Here is a 21,352-nt window from a genome sequence, read left to right as displayed (position 1 = left end):
ATCTATTTCCCACTCCCCCACCTCCCCACCACACACTAAAATGCAAACCCCATGAGAATAGAGACTTTGTTAGTGACTGATATCTTCCCAGTCCTACAAAGGCACTAGATAAATGTTTGCTGAATTAATGGATAGTCCCATAAACTAGGAACTATACCAAATACAGAGTACAGAAAACACTCAGTCCTTATCTTCAAACACTCTATACTGTGAGGGCAGTGATGCTGTGAAAATCACCTGCTCTGTTTTAGGAAATCATTTTAGTGTTTGTGTGTGTACAAGCAGGGCTATGTGAAAGGGAGCCCGTTAGAAATTAACTACTGAGAATATATTTTAAATGTTAAAGATACATTTTAACTATTAAGAATATGTTCATTGTTAAGAATATATATTAATTTGATTTTAATTTGATTTTACAATGTGTTTTGAAGACTTTGCTATAGCTAAACACAGAACTTCTGGAGAGATACTCAGATGAATAAACAGTTTCCATCCTTTAAGGAGGATGCTTTTAGTGAGATAAAGGAACTTGTAACAACACGGTAAGGCAATGGACTTGAACAGCGGTGGAAAGGATGCCCTTGTGAGGGCAGTTATGGGACACTGGGGCTCAGGTTGGTCCAATATTGTAATGAACATTCTTTGCTTTTTCATAGTAAACCATTACCAACCAATCACAGTTGAATTTAAACCCATCTGGGTGAACTTAACATTCTCCCCCTAAAAGAAGTCATGGTAATTTGATCTACAATTCAGAAGCAGACCCAGAGAATGAATGAAACTTTCTGAGGAAAATCCTGTGGTATGTTCTAAAAATGAATATTGCATGAATGAGATTAAAAGCTTCCAACCCAGTCAGTAGCAAGCCGCCTGGCTCGTCCCTCCTGTGGCTGGGATAGAATTGGAATCTGTGGCTCAGCACCTGCACACGTGTTGCCTCCTCCCACTTGACTCCAGTGCTTGAGGAGTCTGTTAGCTTAGAATTGGATGATGCTTCTGTGCAGGTTAGTGCCAGGGTGTGCAGGGGCCAGGCGCATCTCTCTTTGGATCTTAGGTTGTTTACCAAGCTTCCATGTGAATTTTTACATTTCTACTGGCCACAGAATCTCCTCTGAAAGAGATCCTATGTTGGTTCAGTGTGGAAATCTCAGAGCCAAGAGCTGGAGGATGGGCAATAGAATAGACACAAAGAGAAGCCCTTCCAGATTCCAGACAGCATGGCGGAGCCATTACTGCAGGACCTCATCAGCAGTTGAGGTCTATCAGAAGTCTTAAATGTCAGTCTAACATATGAATTAATGATCCCAGATTTGAATAGAAATCTTCTGAAACAATTTTCTTTTTCCTAGAGGGAGAATGAAGGTATAACACCTGGATTCCTGGAGACTGTATAAGAACCTGGTGCTCTGGGTGTCAGTGGGGTGCAGTCTTCTGACCCCAGCTCACACTATCACTTCTTGAAGTTCAAGACCATCACCATGAAGATGGGATTACATAATGAGTGTCTCAAGTTGCCAGTTAAGTACCAAGTATGTAGTGGGGCAGTGGTAGCCTGCCGTGTCTCCATCACAGAGGGAAAAAAGGTGGTTTTCCATTCTGCATTCTGTGAATCTAGCACACAGCTGTGGGCTGTATCATTTAGTTTTCCCTCTTCTTCTCAGCCCTCCCTAGAGCTTGTCTGGAGAAGGCTGGGGAGCTATTCCCCACCCCTCCGCCAACTCTAACACTTCTCATTACCATTCTATCAAGCAGTGGCCAAGTTCAGAGTTCACAGGAAGGCAAGGTCTATGAGAAGCCCTGAGTCAGTGGCCATCTGTACCTTGTCACTGCAGGCCATGTCTCTGGGCATACTTTTCCACTAGTCTGAGTCTATTCTTCTGTAGACCTAACTCCAAAAGTATCGCTAGAAAAATGACTTGAATGCAAATTAGAATAACATGGGACCCTTGATCCTTATCTAGGCTGGGGGTTTTCAAGTGTTTCCTTTGTGTCGTGGTGCCAGTGTCCCCCATAAATTCTTAATAGGTATTTATCATAGAACCTTGACTTTATACCAGCCAACTGTGTCAAGATGGCTCAGAAGATCCTTTCCTCTGAAATATACTGCTCTTATAGGGCAGGCAACCCACCCCATGAGAAAGAGTAGAACTTTATGCAAACTGTGATGCAGGAAAACCCGATTGAATATCCACTATTCTGGAATCTCCATTCTTCTTTGACTCGCTGCCCTTAACCCCAATGACCATAGGCCCTCCATGATGACATGCCAGTTAAACTTATCTTGTGATATGGATCATTCCACTCACTGTCTACTTAACCCTAATTGTGTTGTGTACTCTCATACCAGATTTATCAAAATAGCTGATATACTAAACAACTCACACTAAGGTACAAATACATATCTGGTTAAAAATTTGTGTGGTACCTCTTCTATATGGCGTACCCGAAATTTTATTAAGCCCTCCAACCCTTAATTAAGGAGAGTATTAAATGATGGGAATTCCAGCTGCTAAGAGAGGGTACTATAAGTGTTTCCGAGATCACGCTGTTTTGGACATTGCTTAGCTGCGCTTGTGTATACAGATCTTATCATTTTTATCTGTAAACTATCGAAACCACTAAGAAGAGTTTAAAATTGAACTGTATAAGGTGTTCATGGACTGTCTTTTGCAAAACTTCTGAATGGTGATTAGAGAAATTTTTGTGCAAAATCAGTGAAGACAGACCTAAAGGGAACTTTGCTAATGAGACACCCTCTGTGGACAGCTGTGTATTTATCAACACACACACCTGGGCCACTCTCGCATGGCACCCAAGTAGAGAAGGATTATAATTCTTATTGGCCTTCAACAGCTAACAGCAGTCAATTCTGCAATAGGAGTTTTGTATTAATGGGCAGCAAAGCCAGAAACAGAGGATCTCTAAGTCTGAAAGTGTCACACTCATTATGTAACTTTCGTCAACTTCAGTTTTTACTTTCTCTATAGGAATTTTGAATCTGACCTGCTACCATGTTTCAGGAAAAGAGGAGCGTCCACAGGGTTAGTTTCACTGGCAAATTTTCAACATATTCAACTAATGGTGTCCTGTTCTACTCTTCAGTGAACAACATGATATTAAGTTGAACCATATGAAACTGCTGTTTCTGTAAGTCAAAAACAGTTGAATGTCAGCAATTTCATACAGTTAACCTAATCTGTTGTTGCACACCCTGAGAATAATGGAGAGCGTCCCACCAAGCATGAACCCCTTTGAGCCAGGAGAAGCTATGCCATAGCAATTCATGCCACATTTCCATTATAAAATAGAATAGCGTTAAAGAAATTAATATTATGCTTGCCCTAAGTATTGCTTTTTAATAAATCTCTCTAGTGAAGTGAATTTCTGAGTTAGTGTTAAGGCCACGGCCCAAGTTTTTATTTAGCCTTTCTCTTTAATAATTAGAACTCAAAGCCACCATTACAGTATGCTGATGGCAACATAGAACATGAGGAGAGGAATATCCAGAATGAGAACTTGCTGATCTGAGGGAAATCCACTATTGAGGTAGGTATGGAGAGGATAATTCAGTGGTCCAGGAACATTGATGGGGTAAGAGAACCTCGGTCCTAATTCTGAAAAATGTTGGCCCCAAGATATCTGATCAGTTGCTTGGAGTATAACAGCAAGGCATTCAGAGGTGGGTCAAATGCTATGAATTGAGCTGGCTTTTTGTTTTCACCCAGGAATCTTTCCAAGGGTGGCTGATGTATATGGTTAAATCTGGAGGTAGAGGGGAAGGATATAAGTCCAGAAGAGAGATGGATAAGAGTAAGGTGGGGTCTTATGCCTTAGCTGGGTTGAGGGTTTGGCTTCTGGTCCTAGAACAGGAGTCCTCAGCAGAGCAAGCAAACAGAATTAAGGCTTCTTCCTCTTAAGGTTGAATTCCTTAGGCAGATACCCATTCTAAGTTGAAGCCAACACAGTAGGGATGTTCAGCTAGAACTTCAGAGCTACTCAAGCATCAGAATCTTCCTCAGCAGATTCAGGGCCCAGATAATTTTTGGTTGATAAAGAGACCTGGAGGGGAGACCTGAGACCAAATAGACGGGTCTAGGTCACAGGACCCAGAGCCTGAGAGAGTAGGTCAGGTACAAGTCTACTGGACAAGAGACTATTGTTTCCAGCCTTTCAGAAACAAATAGGCTGGAACCTGCATGTGGAAACCATCAATAGATCCAGTTGTGAGGAAACCAGGAAGGGGCTGACATCCTTGTTTCATATTCACACAAAGTCTCAGTTTTGAGATGCACTTGGTCAACTTTTCATTGAGTTATCTACCATGTTCCACATATCAAATTAGTTTCTTTAATTCCTTTAATTCTCATAACAACTTCATGAGGATAGTTTGATTTCAATCTTAGAGAAGCCAGAGAATATAAGACAAGATAAATTATTGGGATAATTATTTTTATTGGAATAATAATTGTTGGAACTCACACCCAAATCTTTTTTTTTTTTTTTTTTTTTCAGTACGCGGGCCTCTCACTGTTGTGGCCTTTCCCGTTGCAGAGCACAGGCTCTGGACACGCAGGCTCAGCGGCCATGGCTCACGGGCCCAGCCGCTCTGCGGCATGTGGGATCCTCCCAGACCAGGGCACGAACCCGTGTCCCCTGCATCGGCAGACGGACTCTCAACCACTGCGCCACCAGGGAAGCCAGTCAAACCCAAATCTTTATGTTTCCACAGAAGAAGGTGTATTTGTTTCCTATTGCTGCTGTAACAAATCACCACAAATTTAGTGGCTTAAAACAACACACGTTTACTCTCTTACAGTTTTGGAGGTCCAAAGTCTACAGTCAAAGTGTTAGCAGGGCTGGTTCCTTCTGGAGACTTAGGGAAGGGTTAGTTGCCTGGCCTGTTTTAGCTTCTAGAGGCCTCCTGCATTCCTTAGCTTGCGGCCCCCTCCTTGCATCACTCCAACCCCTTGCCTCCGTCTTCACATCTCCTCCCCCTGATTCTAATCCTCCTGCCTCCCTCTTATAAGGACTCTTGTGATTAAATTGGGCCCACCCAGCTAATCTCCTCATCTCAAGATCCTTAACTTATCACATCTGCAGATTCCCTTTTACCATGTAAGGTAGATAATATATTCTCAGGTTCTAGGGATTAGGAGGTAGACTTGGGCATGGGGCAGCCTTATTCTACCTACCATGGGAGGGAATGGAGGGAAGTGCTTTGAGCTGGTGAGGTAAAGGTGGCCAGACAGAACGGAGAGTTTAAACATTCTCTGAGGCTGATGCAGGACAGGAACAGGGAACAGAGACAGGAGTCCCTCAGCATACAGGAACTTCAGGGGGGGATGGCTGCAGGACACTGGTTCTCAGTGAGGGGGGACCTCCGGCATAGTGATCTCCGAGCTGCCCAGAGCAGCAGGGACCACAGACAGATGGCAGGACCAGATCTCAGCAGCAGTCTCTTATAGCTGAAGGAAGGGCCGTAAAGGTAATGACCATCATGCAGAAATGCCCACCTACTCCTCTGCCATTCTAGAAACATATAAGCCAGGATTCTTGTGTGACCTCATAGAGCAGGGGAAAGGGTCCCCCAAATGATTGAGATTGACTATCTGGTTGGGTTGACCAGTGGGGACTGAGACAAGATTAAATATCATTTTAAGAGTTTTTAAGGGAATGTGACATTGAACCTTCGTACTGATTAAAAGTCATAACTTTTGGAGTTACAAACTTTTGCCATTGCCACAGATAGTGGACGGGCAGGTAAAGGCAGACAACAAAGAGTTTCCTGCCAGTGTGCTCCAAGCGACCTTTATAGCCAGGAGGAAAGATGAGGGACATCTCACTTCCAAATGCTCCTTACTCAGGGTCTAAACCTAAACCAGACATCCTACTAGTTAGTCAGCCTCCTTCGATGGCAGATATTATCTGAATAACAATAACCATATTAATAAGCATATCCACCAGGGGGGATGAAAAGGTGGCAGGGTATTCCCAAGAGGAAAATTAATTTCTTTTTATAATCCGCTGTAGTTTATTTCACTTATTCATGACCCGCCCAGTATGTTTTTTCTTTATGACGAGCCATAAAAATGACAAAATACATTAGCCAAGTTCTTCATTTCTGCTAAAATGACCATATTCAAAAATAATAACAGAGACTTGTATCAGCGATGCAAAAGATGCATGAAGTAATTGGGGCTTAATTTGTACACAAACTGTCAAGGCAGTTTTCCTCACGGCCTGCATCTTCTGAATTCATTAGTCTCTAATTACGGCCAGTGGGGACCAGCAGTTAGAAGGTTAAAGAGGTTCTGACAGGCCTAATCATTGCTCAGGAAGCTGAAAATGTATGCAAAGTCTCAGCAGATGGGGTGAGAGAAGCTTCTGCCAAGTGATAACTGTTATTCCTTTGCACCTCCAGAGCTGTCATCCTAACAGGCACATTTTAAATTTATTAATGCTCTGGTTACAATGCATACACAGTCTCTAATGGTATGTCACTCTGACTATATAAACTGAGCAATTAACACATATTACCTGGTAATGGTAAAATTATTTGTTGCCCGTTTGATTTTTTTTTTTTTTTTTTTAGTTGTCTCCTATTCCAGTAAGAATTGTCCCAGGAAAAGCTTCCCTTTGTTAAACTGGAAGCAAAGCTACATTGTAGATGAATCTCTCTTTTTGATATTATAAGCAACCTGAATGCCTATGGCCATGCTTTACTCAACCTGTCCCATCCATCACCAGATTCAGGCCTCTCACATCAGAAATCTAGTAGTTAAAAACAATTCGGGTGAGAGGCTTTGTCAGACTTTTGGGAAGAGGCAGAGAAAGCCAATCTTTGATGAAATGACCCTTTAAAGTGAGAAGAAACCCAGGGTCGTATTTCTCATCTGTGACTCGATACTAACTCCTAGAAGGAGAGATGATGTGCACATTGCAATTTCCAATTCAAAAGTCATCAATATCTTATCCTTCTTTGGTGGTCTCCCTGACTTTAATCCTGATTGTTTTAAAGCTAACTAATCACCAGTAAGACGTGTGTGTGTGTGTGTGTGTGTGTGTGTGTGTGTGTGTGTTTTAAATAAACGAGGTCTCTTGTCTTTCCTGTGACTATACCCATGACATGGGAAGGGCCTTTAATTAAATGCAGCACTTAGCTCACAATTGTTTGCATGTAGGAGGCTGCAGAAATGGAGACAGCTGGAATGGATAGTCCCTAAATTGTAGGCTTTATCAGGACTACAAGATTCATCAGCGGTCCTAATAGCATGAGAAGGTGTTAATCTCAGCCACAGAGCAATTATCCGTCCAGGGACTGACCGCCACTCTCTGCATCCACTGGCCCATTTCGCCTAATTGATTTGCACTGTATGGAAGTAATGTAACAAAAAAAAATGTTGCAGAGACTTTATGTTAATTAAAAACTGTGATTACATTTCCCTACTAGGTGATCCATTTAAGATTTTTATACCATACAGAAAAGACATCAAACTATTAGGTAATAAGTTTTCTTTGCCTGAGACCAAATAACCCATCCATTGTGGTTCCTTCACTGGCTGGAAGACAAGCCCTGGTTGATTAACACACCTGAGCTGTGTGACCTCGGGCAAGCATCCTCCCTTCTCTTAGCCTCAGTTTCCTCATCCCCAAAGTGAGAAATTGGGCTAGACAATCTCTGACCTCTGCAATCTTTTCCAGTCCTGAAAGTCCACAATTCTATCAAAGTCTACAGGGCTGTGTAGCCAGGAGAGGATTCTACCATTGAACCAGAGCACGAGTCAGGAGTAGGTCTGGTCTTTCATCTTCCACTTCCCGTTTTCAACTTGGAAGTTTAATCTGGTTTCTGACTATCCTGTTTATTTATAACTTTTTAAAACATGTGCACAGTGGATTTTTCCAGCCTCTTTGCTGTATTTTTGCTATATGATATATCCATTTATTTCTGGAGATTTAAAAAAAAATTGTTTCAGCATCTCTTTAATGGGAAATCCAGTGAAGAGAGTCTAGACATGCTTGCAGGGTCAGCTTACTTGTGTGATGTGGCACTGCAGGGAGAAAGGACCTCCTGGGGGCTCTGTGAACTGTGCATCTGTGCGGTCTGCTCACGTGGCCACACCCATGCCTATAAGAGTGGCCTCAGTCTGTGTCACTAGTCAGCCAACTGGCCTCCTTGGGCATCATTTCCCTGCCTATAGAGTGATAGTGCTGGATGGACTTTTCCCAAAGTTATGTTTCAGCATTTGATGACTCTCATTCATTCTGAGAAAAAGGAATTTCCTCGAAATTAGAGCCTTAGAAGCTAAATGGTATTTAGAGGAACCAGCAGGTAGAGGGAGAAAGACGGGCCCTGAAAGCTATTTACATGAGAAAAGTTTACCTGAGAAAGCCTCATCATTTTGTGGATGGCAAGTCATGCTGTGGGGCATGACATTCTCCAGGAAAAAGAAAAATATTGGTTAATATTATTAGCCAAAGTAAAAAAGACAAAAAAAAAAAATGGGCCTTGGCATTTATCATCCACTTGCGAGTCTCGGGGCGGCATTTCCTCCTTCTTTCGGTGTGTTATCTGACTTGCTTAAACCCTCCTAGGAGTGGCACTGCCGCTCACTCTGCTGTTGAGGTGAAGGAAGCATGGTTGGGAGTGATCGCTAACCCTTCTCTGGGAACATTCCCACCATTTTGTAGATGATGTTTCCCAAAGAATGAACCACCTACATCAGAATTCTTGAAGGGTTTGTTAAAACGTCAGATTCCTGGGCTCTACCCCAGACCCATGTACCCAGAACCCCAAAGGGATAGACCATGGGAAACTCCATTAAAAAAAAAAAAAGTTGCTCAGGTGATTCTTATCATAGCTGAAGTTGGAGAATCACAGTTCTAGAAGGCGGAAGGCCAGGCTGTTTAGTTCTTCCCTCTAGGAATAGTGCTCTTCGTTTCACACTCGTTGTGATGGACTTATAGCCTCATAGAGAAGATAGAGTCCCCAGCAGGGAGGTTCTTCCTGGGACCGAGGTCACAACCATGAGCTGGAGGTCAAGGTTGTTACGGGAAAGCCCTGTTCTGCCCAGAGACCCCATCCTTTCAGCATAAGACTCTCTTCCGTAATTGGAGCCTGGTGGCTTTCTTGGTCTGAATCACTTTTACCCAGAGCCTTAGTTGTCAAGCTTCAGCAGGCTTCAGTTGTAGGCTTTCAACAGCATGTGAGGGTCCAAGAAAAATGGTCCCCAGCCCCCTGCCCTGACACTTACACTGCTTTGCCCACATACATCCAGTGACACACATGCAAAAGGCCCTCAGTCCTCACTGCAAGTCCTGGAAAGGTGACAACCTCAGAGTCACATACAAATAACCAAGAAACATATGAAAAGTTACTTAACCTCACAGTCTGAGAAACAAATAAAAATAACAATATGTTATTTTCAGACCCCCAAATTCTTCCCAAAAGAAATAAAAATATACTCACACACAAAAATAAATAAATAAAAATAAAGTCTATGTGTTGATACTAAAATGACCAACCTTAGCATTACCTTATCAAGAAAGGTTAGATTTTCCTAGAGGTTATCATACTGAGTGAAGTAAGTCAGAAAGAGAAAGACAAATATCATATGATGTCACTTATATGTGGAATCTAAAAAAAAAAAAGATACAAATGAACTTATTTACCAAACAGAAACAGACTCACAGACTTGGAAAACAAACTTATGGTTACCAAAGGGGAAAGGTTTTTTTTGGGAGGAATAAACTAGGAGCTTGGGATTAACACATATACACTACTACGTGTAAAATAGATAATCAACAAGGACCTACTGTATAGCACAGGGAACTCTACTCAAAATTCTGTAGTAATCTAAATGGGAAAAGAATCCGAAAAAGAATAGATATGTGTATACATATAACTGAATCACTTTGCTATACACCTGAAACTACTACAACATTGTAAATCAACTATACTCCAATATAAAATAAAAATTAAAGAAATAAAAATAAAAAAAAGAAAGGTCAGATTTTGCCTAAAGAGAATTTGATAACTGGGCTAAGGTAAATATTTTATGCACATTTACATGGAACCAGTGATTACTTGTCTTTAGGGATGTAATTTTTATTTGTGCTTCAAAGGTTTAGCATTAGCTGGACTTCTATAGCTGGTCAACTTTAAACTAAACAGTAGTCAGGTCTTAAGGTTTAAAAATTATAGTGTGATTCTCAATTTCTTGTTTAATTAATTTGTATTAATTTCTAGGTCTTAAAAACAGATTTATAATTTTCTTTCTCCTAAAGATGGAGATATATTATTAGTTTTCTGCCTTCCGCAAAGAGCCCATCATAGTCCTGGGCATTAGTTACTGGTCAATAAGTAATTTTAAATATGACCAATAAGGTGATCACACACCTCATAAGAGATGGTGAACATATCTGGGTAACAATGAAGTTACTATACAATCAACCCCTTCCCCCATCACATATTGTGATGAGGTTTTCAGTTCATGAGCTTTGATTAAAACGTAAGAGCCCAGGTTATATAGGGAACACTACTGCTTATTTTTGTTGAGATTGCTGGCAACCATTCCATGAAGAGCAAAGGATTTTTCCTGATAATATTCCACTATAGGCTCTTATTAAATTCCAGAATATTGGCGCTACATCGGATCTCAGAAATCATTTTCTCCGTGCCTCATTTTGCAGTTGAGGAGATTTCTGCAAGGTACACAGTCCCTTGGTGCTTAGCAAGGGGTTCACCAATGTCCTGGGTCATTGGACAGAGTGATGGGGCAGAGTCTGGGGTACAGACAACTTACTCCAACCTGGACAATCCAGTGAAAATAGGCTGGGGCTGGTACTGACTACCTCACAAGGCAGAGACAAGAGCATCTCAGCCCTGGCTCAGCTTCCATCCAGCCTGGGGAGCTCAGTGGGGCAAGGCTTGCGATTTCTTTAAGCTAATGTTTTCTCTCTCTCGTGTCTTCTATTTATCCACACGTTCTCTGGGAGACCTGCACTGCGAGTCTGCCTTCAAATCTTTCTGTGTCCACATCCAGACCAGCAGCTTTGGCACATAATACTGAGTACTGGCAGTCTTTGTTTCTAGTGCTGTGAAAGGTGAGTCCTATCTAGCTGTGAGGAGGAGACCCCAGCGTCGCCCCTGAGAGCCTTCGGTGAGTCCAAGAGAAGAGTGACATGGACGTGAAACTTATTACTGATGCTTCAGAGGTTTAACTGTAACCCAGGAGTCTTGCTTCCCCAGATGCCCTACAACTCCTTTTGAAATCAGTTCCATTTATCTCTTCACTTGCTCTCTCACTCGGAGAGGCAGCCTTCCCTAGCCCCTATTCTTTTTCTCTGGTCTGGCCCTGCAGGGGAGGGGACAGGGGCCTGCTGGGGGCCGGGCCCCAGTGTCTCGTGTCCGTCGTACCTCAGAGAGAAGCAGCGGGTCTCCAAGCAGCCCGTCCGTACCACTGGCAGGAAGGCAGGAGGTGTACATCCACACACAGGCCTGGGGATGCCCCATTTCTTGGCCGTGCAGACGCTGTGATGTTTTCAGAAGGCCTTCTTCTTTAGGTGCTACCTGTCAGGTGAGGGGGTTGAGAACCTGAGGCCTCAGGACTCCAGTTTACCAGATGGAGCTGAGCTGACGCATGAGGCTGGGGGTGAATTAATTGCTACACGGCTTCTGGTTGTTCACTTGAGGGTGTGAGGTAAACACACGTCCTTCAACTGGGCTGGGGACGAGGGTCAGCAGAGAGAGATGCAGGGTTCCCTCACAGGAAGCTGAGGGAACAGATTCTCATCATGTCACTGACTCACTTACATTTTTGGTGGAATCACATCCCCTCAGGAAGCACAGGATCTAGAGTCTTTCTCACTGGTTGTCCTTACTGTTTGTTGCCCTTGACTTTATGGGATTCTTACATCTAGACAGGTGTGAGTGAGATTTTCTATGGGTAGTACTCATAAGAGACCTTTTCCAGAACTAAAAATCTCAGAGACATTTGGCCTTTTCTCTTATTGGCTGTGTGAACTTGAAAAGTTACTTCATCTCTTTTTTACCTCGGTTTGTTCATCCGAGTTGGGGATCAGATTTGTACTTGCTTCATAGGGCTGTTAAGTCATCTAAACGAGATAAGGTATGTAAACAGTTTAGAATAGTGCTTGGGACATATACGATCTTGATAAAATTCCGATTGTTTCTATCATTATTGGTGCGTGATTTGTGTGTGGGTGTGATGTTGTGTATGGTACGATGTGTGATGTCGTTGTGACTTGTGTATGGTTGTGATGGCCAGCACCAAAGGTGTCACAGTCCCTGCATGAAAAGCCAAGTCTTTGTGTTTTGGTTAATCCCACATCATTACTCAACTGTTGGCCCAGGTTGCCAATTATCAAACATATCTTAAGCTCTCATAAGCTAGAGAGCTGGGAGCCTTGCACGTTCATTCACCAATTCATTCATCCATTTAACAAATACTTGAGTGTCTACTACATGCCAGAAAATAGGACAGTGCGCTGACCAAGCCAACAAAAATCCTTGCCTTCAGAGAATACAGATTCTAGTTGGGAGATAGACACATAAACACATAATTATAAAATATACTATCTGGTGGTAAATATATGACATAAAGCAGCGTCAAGGGATAAGTACTACCTGAGGATGAGATGACCTGGGAAAGCCTTTCCAGAGGAAGTGATGTCTGAATAGAGGCTTGAATGAGTGGAGTGAGGGTGTTGGAGGCAGAGGGAATAGGAGATACAAAGGCCTTGACTGACAGCTGAGTGAAGAAGCCAAAGGAGATGGAGGTTAGAGAGATAGGCAGGGGCCGGAAAATAGACAGGGTAAGGAGTTTAGATTTTATTCTGAGTGTGATGGGAAGATATTGGAGGATTTGGGGTGGGGAGGGTGGGGAGAATTGCATGATATGACTTATGCTTTGGGAAGATCATGGTGATGACAGCCGAGCACAGAGTAGATTATAGGGGGTCCAAGAGTCAACGCAGAAACCAGTTAGGATGCTGTTACACAAATCCAGGCAACAACTCCAGGATGATAGGAGTGGAGATGTGAGGTTAGAGCTAGTAGAATTTAATTCTGAAGCATGTGAGAGAAAGAGAGGAAGTGAGGATGCCTGCTAGGTTTTTGATCTGAGCAATTGGAAGAGTGACTTGTTCTTAGCTGAGATGGGAAAAACTGGGAGAGAACCAAATACGGCAGGGAAGCCTAGATTCCTGCTCTGAACTGCTTTGGTGAGTGTGGAGATGCCTATTAGACATTTAAGAGGAGGCGTCAAGTAAGCAGTTGGATAAGTGAATCTGGAGCGCAAGGGGACAGATACGGACTTGGCAGTTATCATAGACTTAGCATTAGGTGGGACCAGTGACATTTCCATTTTCGTAGGTGAAGAAGATTGAATGTCAGATGTTTCTTATGGTGCAACCTGGTATTTAACTCCATGAGTGAGAGAGATGACAAGGGAAAGTAGAATAAAAGAGAAAAAGTCCAAGGACTGAGCCCAAGTTACTCCAAATACTAGGAATTAGGAAGAAGAGAAAGACCCAGCAAAGGAGTGTCCTGGGATGTAGGGAGAAAACCAGGAGTCCCTGGGAACCAAATAAAGAAAGCACTTCGAGAGGGAAAGATGGAGTGTATAGTGTAAAATGTTGCTGAGTAGTCAGAGGAAGGCACACAGGGGATTGTGAGACATTGGCCCCAGGGTCACCCAGTGAAAGTTCCTGACCATGAGGAACTGTCAGACCAACAGGGGCCCTTTCTTAGTGCCGGAATGCAACCTTGATTTCATTTTGGAGGATGGCAACTCGTCAAGAGCATGACAAACCTATCGTGAAGAGGCTGCTTCTTGAGGGCAATTAAGAGAAGTATTATCTTACATTCCTGGAATGATAATATTAAAGCAAATAAAATTCCCCACTGAGGGCAGCCTCTCCCCAGCTCCTTGCTTTGCATGAAGCAGGTAACCTCCATCCCTGCCCACCCCTGTCATGTCTGAAGCCATATTTCCCCAGCAGTATCACATGTGCATTTCCTGTTCTTGATAATTTCACCTCCTAGGGCATGAATCATAAAAAAACAAAAATGATATCTGAGTGGCTCAGGCACTGTGGCCTCACTAACCTGCTGCCCTGGAGGGGTTAGCTTGGGAAGGAGTGATGGGGAAGGAAACAGGCAAGGGACAAGGTGTATTGCAGGGTATCAAGGTGACAGTGGTTGGTTAAGTTGTTTGGACCTGTGAGAGAAGGGGATTATAGAAATGGATACCAGAAGAGGGAGAGAAAATAAGGACTGAAACATAGAGGCAGTCTTGCCTCTTTTCATATAAAAGGCAGCGGATTTCCAGGCAAATATGTGCTTTTACCACATTTACTGCCACCAGTTAGCACAAGCAAAGAACGTTACTGTGGAGCTGGACTTTCGGTAAAACATTAACAGTCTTTTGTTTGCAGGGTCTGTTTCCTTCTGGGCTTCCGGGGGGAAAAGGAGGCCAGGAATAGGTGTGCTGCTCCCCTCCCCCTGAATGGTTCCCCCGAGCTCCTCTGCATTGTTCATTCATCCGTGAGCCCACTGTGTGCCCAGCACTGAGCTGGCATCACACAGGATTCAGAGATGAAAAAAGCCACAGGGATCAGGCGGCAGACAAGTGAAGGTCTTAAAGGATAGCAGACTAAGAAGGGAAGATAAAAAGGGGGTAGCAATCTAGAGAAAAACTTAGAATGAGACTGACTTGAGTCTCCTATTTCTGTAGGGTTTACCCTCTGCAGGACCCCTTCTGCTCTTGGGTCATCTCAGGGGCTTGGATCCGAGAGGAAGGTTAGAGACTGACTATGTTGGGTCAGAAGAAGACCATTTGGAGACAGAAATACTTGCCCTTGTGGGAAGGGTTTCTTGGGGGCAGGATTTCCAGGGGGTCTCAATTCCCACTCTGCAGTTAGCTGCCTGCATAGCTTAAACATAAGGCAACTCTCTACAGTAATTCGCTCTCACTCAAAAATGTCCTGTGAGATTCAGGTTCCCAAAGGGAGGGCTGAGGCTGATGCCTCTCACTCAGCTGTGATGGACACCTGCCCCCATCCTACTGGGTCGTGCAAATGCTAAGGTTCCTCTCTTGGGACATATTCCCCAAGATGCCAAAATTCACTGGAGCAGGTCTCTGGACCTTCTCTAATCAGAAATTTGGTTTCATGTGTTGGCCACAATAAAGTGTGGGAGGGAGGGGGCCCAGATAAAATGATAGATTTCTAGGAGGCTCTCTGACAAAGTTCAGGCCCCCAGACCCTGGTGAGGGAGCCTTGTAGTCCTTGCTGACAAAGCCACTTCACGCCTAAGGGGAGCAAGACAGATGGGAAGAGACAGACAGAGGTTGCACTGCAGACTGTCTGTAGGCCATCTCTTAGCTCCATTTATTTTACTTTCTTCTGCTATTTCTTCTTCTTTCCTCCAGGGGAGAGCAGTCCTAGGGCAGCCTCAGCTTAAGCTTTTTCCAGGAGGAAGGCAGAGTCCTCCTCTGCTCCAACATCAGACCCGTTTGAAGACACCCGAGGTCCCCAGATGCACTTGCTAAGGTCCCAGGAGAATGAGGGATAATTAGGAGGAATCTGGCATGACTGGGAATGGGTGCCAACGTTCTTGCCCACATCAGCGCTGTCTGCTGTTGACTGAATGTGCCAAGCGCATTGATTTCAATCCAGCTCTCAAGAAGCCCTCCTTAGCTTATCCACAAATCGCCTCCCATTCCTACTGCTCATCAGCATCTGCAAATAGAGAACAAACTCTTGTTTGTCCAGATAGTTGCTAGTCTACCTGTGCCCCACCCCAAAGCAGCTAAATGAGTAGTCACTCATTTAAAAATGATCTGAGTTTATCAAATCCTATTTACCTCTTCCATATCCCAATTTGCTATAGAATTACTGACTCCAAATGATAAGGTTTTAAGCTATAGTAACTTATCCCTTGAGTAGCAGCACCAGACTTGGCTATATTTCAGTGTTAATCACAACAGCAGCAGTAATGTTAATCATTACTAACATAGCTGAGTACTTTATATGTGCTGGGCATTGTGCTCAGCACCTTACATGCGTTACCTCATTTAAGTCTCACAAGATCCCCAAAGGTAAATATTATTCTCTTCATTTGCATTTAAGGAAACTAATGTTCAGAAAGTTTAAGTCAACTAACTGAGGTCAAATAGGGGGTACTGCAGAGGTCCCCTCTTAGGCCCCCACTAAGTTCCCTCAGTCCAGTGTTTCTCAGCGTGTGGCTCTTAAACCACTGAAATCAGAAAGATTCGGGGACTTAGTTAAACTTCAGATTCCTGGACCCCTCTTAGACCCAGGTAATCAGAATCCCTTGGAGGGTGGCCTTGGACAATGTATTTGTAAACGTATTCCCCAAGAGACTCCTACACACACCAAATTTTGAGACTCACCATCATCTCTGACTTTTGAGATATTTGAAACACACTCTATGATCTCAATGGCCAAAGAGGTGGACATTGGGAAGGGTGTGGTTAACCCTAGGAGCAGAATTGGCCCTCCCCACCCCATGGAGCAGTGGAGAAGTTGGAGGCAGAAGACCTGTGTTTTAGTCCTTGCTTGAGCTTATGCTATTTGTTTAATCTCTCTTGGCCTCCATTTCCTCAGTTGTAAACCAAGAATGATACTTTTCTTTTCAGGGTGGTTGTGAGGATCGAAGGAGATAACGTATGTGAAAGTAGAATAACATTTAAATAGAAGAAAGTGCTCTACAAATGTATGTGATATTAATCACAGATTTGCCCAGAGTCTGGGGAGGTGACCAGGGTACTATGCATAGTGCTGGGCACTTTGTGTGGCTACGGAGAGGGCGGAGGAAGCGGTGGACCCTCCCAAGGACTGCATATCTTAGGATCTATCTAACCTGCTTAGGAGAGGCTATTTCCTCTACAACTCACAGGAATTTACTCCCTGTAAGTCAAGGAGGCACACTTTCTGTTGGTACTGGGCCTCACTTACCAAGCTCTTTCACATGGGACTGAGGTGTGCTTTCTGCCTCAATTTCCCCCTTCTGGTCAGAGAAGACAAAACAACTCCCCCTCCACGGCCACACCCTCTGTTGCCGCCATTTCCAGTAGCCAGAATTATTCAATGTTCTCTGTGTACCAGGATAATTATCACTTATTTAATCCTCACAAGAGTGCTATGAAGTTTCCACTTCAATGAGACCCATTTTATGGATGAGGGAACAGACTTAGGGAGTTTAAGTAATCTGCCCAAGCCAGTAAGTAGTAGGACTCCAAGACCCATGTTGTATACCACACTCCCGGGAAAGGATGTTAGGAGAAAGGTGTGTTAAGCTTTGAGCTGTTTTGAGGCCTCTGAAGGAACATCCATATTTGAAAGCAACCTCTGTCTTTCCCTGTCCCTCTACAATGCGGCCTGAGTTATTCAATTAAGGAGGGAAATAATTGGCAGTGGAGAACGCCTCTAGCAGTGGTAATTACTTCCAGGGCCTTGTTGGAATAGTCAAGCTACATTTCAGCTTATGCTGTAAAACCTTAATTATAATATAAACAGCTGCCCTTCAGCCCTGTGGGGCAAGCTTCACCACCCCCTTCCTTCTCTGGCCTCAGCCCAGTGCCTCTCTCATGAGTGGTCAGGGAGGTCTAGGAGCAGAAAGGGGTTTTGGGGAGGAGGGGAACTAAAGTCTGCGTATGCTGTGGGGTCGGGGAGACTAAGCTACAGGGAGTCGCTGTCACGACCCCATCCCCAAGTGAGGAAGCCAAAGGCAGCATCCCCATCTTGGTACCACTCACCCAGAGTCTCTCGGTGGGTAGAAGACCCCAGAAGTTAGCAGCCAGCATAGTGCCATTTGGCTTGGATAGGGTTTAGCAGGATATAGTGTCATTTTAGGGTAATATCTCTTCTCATTTACTCCTCTGTAAGGAAGAAGAGAGTCTTCCCTTCTAGATTCAGACTCCATGGCCATGCATGGGGCCCTATGGAGTGCCCAGCTCTCTCTAGGTTCTGTGCTGGCATGGTCATAAGTGATTCCTCATTTAAACTTCACAGCACTGTATACGTGAGGAATTAACATCTCCAATTGGCTGTTGAGGAAAATGAGCTTTTGAATTTAATCAGAGATAAGGCTTGAAATGCAAATAACCCTGTGTGAGACAAGTTCAGGTAGGTTGATGGAAATTAGATATTTTTGTTCAAGCAGGAGGAGTGTATCACCACCAGGCACTGAGAGGGCCCAGGAGCAGGGTGCTGATGAGGGGAAGAGGACAAGAAACAAGAGAGGCTGAAGACACTACTTTGCTGAGCTCACAGATTTGCCCGTGACTGCCCCTGGTGCCCCACAAGGAGACGATTGGGTTTAGAACCCGGACTGAAAGGATCAGGAGTGAGCCAGTGTGGTGAGGTAGGGTAATCTGATGGTCTGGGCTCCCTCTTCAGTCTTTGTGGGCGAGATGGAAAGTGTGAGCTTCTCAGTGGTCTTCAGAGTAGAGTGAGCAAGATAATCTCCTGAAGAACGTGGATAATTATTCAAACATCTATATTTTATCAATTCTTTTTTTTTTTTTTTTTTTTTTTTTGCAGTATGCAGGCCTCTCACTGTTGTGGCCTCTCCCGTTGCGGAGCACGGGCTCCGGACGCGCAGGCTCAGCGGCCATGGCTCACAGGCCCAGCTGCTCTGCGGCATGTGGGATCTTCACGGACCGGGGTACGAACCCGTGTCCCCTGCATCGGCAGGCAGACTCTCAACCACTGCGCCACCAGGGAAGCCCCTCAATTCTTCTTTTTAATTTCTGATTTCCATGTGTTTTATAATGGATATATGTATAATATGACATTTATCAAATTTATACACAAATAAGTATATGTATATTTACAGGATGCATGCTTCCAAGTTCAATAATATTTTACAACTTGGGGTGTATGACCAAAAAGTTTAAAGTCTACTGGGCTAGATGCTAACATGCTTACTTGGATTTCTAGCTGTAAAAAAACAATGCTCAAGGGGTAATGGCTCATTTACTTTGCTGATGGCTTGGAGTGGTAATAATTATTACTCATGGAATATCTATGGCTTTGCTCCCTCATTTAACCCTGCAGAAGCAAGGTAAAGTGGTGTCCAGAGCATGAACGCTGGAGCTACTTGGATTCAAATCCCTGCTCAATTGTCTGTTGGCTGTGTGACTTGGGGTAAGTTACTCAGCCTTTCTGTGCCTCAGGGTCTTTATCTGTTGGATGGGAGCTCACAGACTCTAGTCTACATCATAGGGTAGCTATAAAGGTTAGATGAGTTAATGCATGTAAAGAGCTTCTAACAGTGCTTGACCTAGAATAGCTATTCATATATGTTAAGTCAGCAAGGTGGGATAAGGAAAGAGAAGGAAATGAGGATTCATGGAGGTGAGTGGAGGAGCTGGCATTCCAGCTCAGGCCTGGCAGATTCCAAAGCACTTGTATTGGGACCCACAATGGAAAATATTCTAAGTCCTTACCAACAAACAGATGAGAAGATATATCTGCTTCTGCTTCTAAGATTCTGTGATTGTCATCCTCCTCTCTGCACCTGCCCTTGCCATGTCCCCGGCCAGCACAGAGGAAGGACAACAGTGCATTTCCCTCTAGTTGGAAGTAGCCCCGCAAGTTGGGACTCACTGCCATCAACCCCTACGGGTGTGCTACTCCATCTCCCTATGGCCCTCCAGAACTCCCCCAAATTCCTCATGGTGTCTTTGCTCCAAGGACTGATTCTAGAGCCTTCTGGAATGCAAATCAGACAAGCAGGAGTATTTCAGAAAGGAAGATGCTGCAAAGGACTCCGGCAGCAAAGGGTGCGCTTCCACTGGGCACACTGGGAAAGATGTCTGGGCAGAAGGACCTGGGCTGGACCTCACAGCCGTGCCTCTTCCCTCTGGGGTTCCTGACAGCCCTTGAGAATGACACCCACGTGTTCAAATTCTGTACAAAATCTAGGAGCAATGTATCATTGCTCTAGAGACCTTGAACCCTTTTGGAAGGTTATATCAACTTAATAGGCATCTCAGGTTGCTCTAACCCTCGCCTTTTCCCTGACAGCAGCTGCTGGGTGAGTCTGAGGTTCATCCCACCTGTAAAGAGTTTCAGATCCAAAGCTTCGAGGTAGAGGGAGTAGGAAACAGTGGTGGGCTGGAGCATTCTTCACTATAGACTCCTAGAAGCAAACTTGCTGGTCGTGAGCCAACTCAGGCACAGCCCTAGACACTGGCCTCCTGCTTCCCTGCTTCCAGAACCATCTATGGCTCTATCTCCCCATTAACACCACAGAACAGATTCCCTGCCTGCCTGCCCCAGAAGGACATAGCCTTTGGGGATTTTCTAAGGGTTTTTAGTATAAACAGCAGTTTATACAGAAGCTAACAGTAAGTAAAATTTCCAGAAATAAAGAGAAACTTGCCATGTTTCAGGACACTTTAAATGAGGCACTTGAAACAAGAGGCTTGCGTTAGGATCTAAATTAAAGTCCTTCAGTGGCTTTTTGTATTTTTTCTTAAATGTTAACCTGAGTACAACTTTATCTTCTCCATTCACTTCCAAGAAGTCCTTCTATAATGAAGAGTTGAAGGCTGAAGCCGACGCTTTCTGAACGTGGGACAGGCTTGCCAGCTCCATCTTGTCAGTTTTCTCTTGGTGGATGATGGGACAAGGGAAGTTTCTCTCAAGAGACAATTAAAATAGTGTTTTAAGAAATCCTCAGCCAGTAAAAAGTTGCTTACAGACGTATAAGCCTTCTCTCTGTGTCAGTTTCTTAACCTCCTGATCTCAACTGTCCAATTACGAGTTTACAGGCCTTTGGGGATGGCTGTCTTAAGTACATTGAGAGGAATGGTTATATTCTGTGTGAGCTAAAATACACAAGGCTGGTAGTAGGAAAAGGAGCTACCTATTAGATCTTTCATAAAACCCGTTCCTAAAGTAGAAAGAATAGTTCCCTCAAGACTTGCCCTATGGACTCCCTCTCACAGACTGGTTCATATTTATAAGCCAATTTGTCTAGAAATAAATCTCTTTAACACACTCAACTAACTCCAAGAGGCGTGTCCCATGGGAAACAATCTTCTTAAATGAACTGTCTCAAGAAAGGTTTTAGCAGCAACATTGTCAGCCCTGGAAATTTTACCTTCAGGGAAAAAATATATATATATATGTATATATATATATATATATACATATATATATCAGGGATAGACTGCTTGGAGACATAGAATATGCAGAGTTTAAAAACTGCCAAATTGAATTCAGATGCTTAAAAAAAATCTTCGTATATCTGGTTATGGAGTTGGCAGTGGAAGAAACAGATTTCTTGTACAAGCCT

At 43.8% G+C, this 21,352-nt stretch overlaps 1 long non-coding RNA gene across 2 annotated transcripts; it reads left to right on the top strand.

The window, feature by feature from the left end:
* The first annotated feature begins 16,132 nt into the window (after positions 1–16,132).
* Positions 16,133–21,126, top strand: LOC114897731. 2 transcript variants are annotated; one of them, XR_003794254.1, is made up of 4 exons: positions 16,133–18,409; positions 18,589–18,712; positions 19,105–19,194; positions 20,576–21,126. It is a non-coding gene; the product is annotated as an uncharacterized LOC114897731 (long non-coding RNA). The 2 variants fall into 2 exon arrangements; XR_003794255.1 differs by lacking the exon at positions 18,589–18,712 and having other exon boundaries at positions 16,133–18,404.
* The last annotated feature ends 226 nt before the right edge of the window (positions 21,127–21,352 follow it).

The sequence above is a fragment of the Monodon monoceros genome, unplaced genomic scaffold, assembly GCF_005190385.1.
Source record: "Monodon monoceros isolate NGI ecotype Baffin Bay Population unplaced genomic scaffold, NGI_Narwhal_1 Super_Scaffold_18, whole genome shotgun sequence".
In the NCBI taxonomy this organism is placed as follows: Eukaryota; Metazoa; Chordata; class Mammalia; order Artiodactyla; family Monodontidae; genus Monodon; species Monodon monoceros.
The sequence above is the reverse complement of the archived record's forward strand: the minus strand, read 5'-3'. Positions and strand labels throughout refer to the sequence as shown.